The sequence below is a fragment of the Coregonus clupeaformis genome, unplaced genomic scaffold, assembly GCF_020615455.1.
Source record: "Coregonus clupeaformis isolate EN_2021a unplaced genomic scaffold, ASM2061545v1 scaf1053, whole genome shotgun sequence".
Taxonomy (NCBI): Eukaryota; Metazoa; Chordata; class Actinopteri; order Salmoniformes; family Salmonidae; genus Coregonus; species Coregonus clupeaformis.
In genome coordinates this window covers 122,146-126,795 of record NW_025534507.1, presented here as the reverse complement: position 1 = coordinate 126,795, position 4,650 = coordinate 122,146, and positions in this window count along the sequence as shown.

Sequence of the window (4,650 nt, the reverse complement as noted above, 5' to 3'; positions counted from 1 at the left end):
GGATCGCAACCAACTGAAAGGTGCATATACCGCCACCTACTGTACTGGAGTGTGTGGACGGTCACGGCCTCCTTACTACTATTCTATAACTGAATTTCTAATAAAATAATTCCCAACAATCCTCACTGCTCCCATCCCCCCACCACCCAAAATGCAACCCAATCCCCATCCCCGTCCTACCTCTCTAACCCTATCAAATAAACTCCTTCCTACATCATTTCACAATAATAATACATGTTCAACCATTTCCTCTACCTTACACCCATCACACATTCCAGGACCATGTTTCCATATCAATTTCAAAGAAGGATTCAATCCCGTATGCCCTAATCTCATCCTATACAACATAACTTCCTCCCTTCTGTTCCCATTACATTATCTTCTTTCTTTTCTTTCAAAGACACGTGTTGTCTCAGACCAACTTTCGCTATCTCTCTCAGAACAATCTTCTTGACCCTAACCAGTCAGTCTTCAAGACGGGTCACTCAACCGAGACTGACTCTCCTCTGTGTCATGGAGGCTCTCAGCACTGCCAAAGCTGACTCTCTCTCCTCTGTTCTCATCCTCCTAGATCGATCCTCTGCATTTGACACTGAACCATCAGATCCTCCCTCTCCCTCTCCACCCTCTAAGGACTGGGCGTCTCAGGCTCTGCACACTCTTGGATTGCATCCTACCTGGCAGGCCACCCCTACCAGGTGACGTGGAGATGATCTGTCTGCACCACATACTGTCACTACTGGTGTCCTCCAGGACTCGGTTCTAGGCCCTCTCCTCTTCTCTCTATACACCAAATCACTCGGCTCCGTCATATCCTCACATGGTCTCTCCTATCATTGCTATGCGGATGACACTCAACTACTTTTCTCCTTCCGCCCTTCTGACACCCAGGTGGCGGCACGCATCTCTGCTTGCCTAGCAGATATCTCAGCTTGGATGTTGGCCCACCACCTCAAGCTCAACCTTGACAAGACAGAGCTGCTCTTCCTCCCGGGGAAGGCCTGCCCGCTCCAAGTCCTCTCCATCACGGTTGACAACTCCACAGTGTCTCCCTCCCAGAGTGCAAAGAACCCTGTCGTTCTCTGCAAACATCTGTAGAGTATGACCCTTCCTCACACAGGAAGCGGCGCAGGTCCTAATCCTGGCACTTGTCATCTCCCGTCTGGACTACTGCAACTCGCTGTTGGCTGGGCTCCCCGTTTGTGCCATCAAATCCCTGCAACTTATCCAGAACGCAGCAGCCCGCCTGGTGCTCAACCTTCCCAAGTTCTCCCATGTCACCCCACTCCTCAGCACACTCCACTGACCTCCAGTCGAAGCTCGCATCCACTACAAGACCATGGTACTTGCCTACGGAGCAGCAAGAGGAAATGCCATTCCTTACCATCAGGCTATGCTCAAAGCCTACACCCCAACCTATGGGGAAATTAATGTTTTTTTTGTAGGGGTTTGGACAAACGCAGAACCATGAGGTAATCAAGGGGTCGTTCCATTTGATTTCAATCACTCTTTGACCCACCCTGTATTCAAGAGCATGCTGTGTGTCAACCAATGGCGGGCACAACACAAACACCTCAGATTATGTAAACATATGCAGGGGGGAAAAATATTTGATAAAGAAATTATTAAATAGTTTGCCAAGCCTGTTTGTACGATTTTAAATGATAATATCATTTAAAAGCGTATATTATCAAACTCAACAGTTCATACCTTCCAGTGATGAAGACATGGATGTCTCATGGTATGGTGGAGTATTCAAAATGGGTTCAATTTGAGGACCTCTATCTTCTGAATGTTTTGGCATTCAGGTCCAAAAAGTCACTTTCTGACCACTTCTACCATGGGCAAATACACTACATTACCAAATGTATGTGGACACCTGCTCGTCGAACATCTCATTCCAAAATCATGGGCATTAATATGGAGTTGGTCCCCCTTTACTGCTATAACAGCCTCCACTCTTCTGGGAAGGCTTTCCACTAGATCTTGGAACATTGCTGCGGGGACTTGCTTCCATTCAGCCACAAGAGCATTAATGAGGTCGGGCACTGATGTTGGGTGATTAGGCCTGGCTCGCAGTCATTATTCCAATTCATCCCAAAGGTGTTCGATGGGGGTTGAGGTCAGGGTTCTGTGCAGGCCAGTCAAGTTCTTCACACCGATCTCGACAAGCCATTTCTGTATGGACCTCACTTTGTGCATGGGGGCATTGTCATGCTGAAACAGGAAAGGGCCTTCCCCAAACTGTTGCCACAAAGATAGAAGCACAGAATTGTCTAGAATGTCACTGTATGCTGTAGCGTTAAGATTTCCCTTCACTGGAACTAAGGGGCCTAGCCCGAACCATAAAAACAGCCCCAGACCATTATTCCTCCTCCACCAAACTTTACAGTTGGCACTATACATTGGGGCAGGTAGCGTTCTCCTGGCATCCGCCAAACCCAAGATTTGTCCGTCGGACTGCCAGATGGTGAAGCATGATTCATCACTCCAGAGAATGTGTTTCCACTGCTCCAGAGTCCAATGGCAGCGACGCTTGGCATTGCGCATGGTGATCTTAGGCTTGTGTGCAGCTGCTCGGGCCATGGAAACCCATTTCATGAAGCTCCCGATGAACAGTTATTGTGCTGACGTTGCTTCCAGAGGCAGTTTGGAACTCGGTAGTGAGTATTGCAACCGAGGACAGATGATTTTTACCGGCTTCAGCACTCGGCGGTCCCGTTCTGTGAGCTTGTGTGGCCTACCACTTCGCAGCTGAGCCGTTGTTGTTCCTAGACGTTTGCACTTCACAATAACAGCACTTACAGTTGACCGTGGTAGCTCTAGCAGGGCAGAAAGTTGACGAACTGACTTATTGGAAAGATGGCATCCTATGACTGTGCCACGTTGAAAGTCACTGAGCTCTTTAGTAAGGTCATTCTACTACCAATGTTTGTCTATGGAGATTGCATGACTGTGTGCTTGATTTTATATACCTATCAGCAACGGGTGTGGCTGAAATAGCCGTATCCACTAATTTGAAGAGGTGTCCACATTCTTTTGGCCATAGTGTATTTTATTATGTGGTCTAAAAAGGAAGGAAAACACAATCACGAGGATCCACTTTTATAGACAATATACCGACGCACACTGCTTCCTTCCAAACCACTCATTGTTGAATTTGCGATTTCCGACCTGCTGTGTCATGTTTATGTCCAATGGCCGATGAGCACCGAGACGTTTTATCTGTAATTTCTTTTCATATGACAAGGATTGTAAAGGATTTGCCAGTAGAAGTGATTTCATGATGATGACTGCTTATCTAACTAACTAGCTAAGATTTTGAAAGTATGATGATGTTGACATGATCAGTCCAATCAAAGCTACAGGAGATATGTGATTTGACGTCATGTTATCTGTGGACAATGACCTTGAGCCTTCTTGGACGGGCACTTATACTGTAAATCTATAGTAGCACCCCAGGGGGGCTTGCCTTGAATCACTGAGGTATAATAAGAACTGAACTGCCTAGCTCTCCCGTAGATTATGTAGTGACGTAATGTCCACGAGTGACAGAACCCTGAGCCAATCACGGCGCAACCAGAGAAGATGAACAATGCCTATGCTCTGTGCTTTCGCTGGCTGCCCCTCCACCACAGAAAGCACTGAGCTAGGCTGAAACAGCTGCATTTTGGAGCTGCCTTACTCAAGAAAGACACCAAGTTTGTTTGTATGCTGCTTTATTAACGCAAGGATTATTATTATTTAAAAAAAACATTTTTACGAATTAATGCCAGAATTACATGCAAAACAGGCCAACTTAAAAAATATATATAATTAGGTGGGGGTCAAAACAGGTGAAGCTCTGCCTCACCTGCCCTGAATGACGGGTCGCCACTGTGTAGTTCTATTTTTTTTTTACATTATGTAAAGCTGTAAAAATGATTCATTTCGTATCATACATTGGCGTTTTAACGTAGGCGTTTATTTTGAAGGTAAAATCGGAAAAAAACAGAAGTCTTAATGTTGCTGCCGGGACGCTAATCTAAATAACAACAATAAAAAACGCTAACGTGAAAATTGTTCTTGGTCATGTTTACTTCCGTTTACAATGAAAATAAAGGATCTTATTGGTTGAAGTCATAGCTCAAAGGATGTGTAGTTACAGAAAAGGTTTGTGCGCTGTTCTTTGAAATACGGTACTGCTTATTACATTACATCAAATCTCCTATGATCAGTATCCTTCAAGCTGAGCGCAAACTTGTTAATTGTCTGATTAATCAGGCTGTAATACACCATTCAATTGATATATACAGCCTGAAACTAATGACAGTAACATTGTGCAACGTTCTTACAAGCCAGAATATGGAATAAAATTACATTTGAACTTACTCTACTGGTTATCTGTGCGGTTTGTCCTTCAGTTGATGGAAATTCGACACAAAATTATCCACAGGAAAGTATTGTTAACCCGACTTTTTAGAGCACCAATACTGCCATTGAAATTATCACCTGAACGTGCACAATACCATGTAAACACCTGCAGACTTCAATTTCATGAATGCGTCGCGTGTGCATGTACTTCCATCTTGTGCACGTGCAAACAAATCTTGATTGCCACACACACAGATCTGCGTTTTGAAGTCGGGTTAATAACACTGTCCTGTTGAT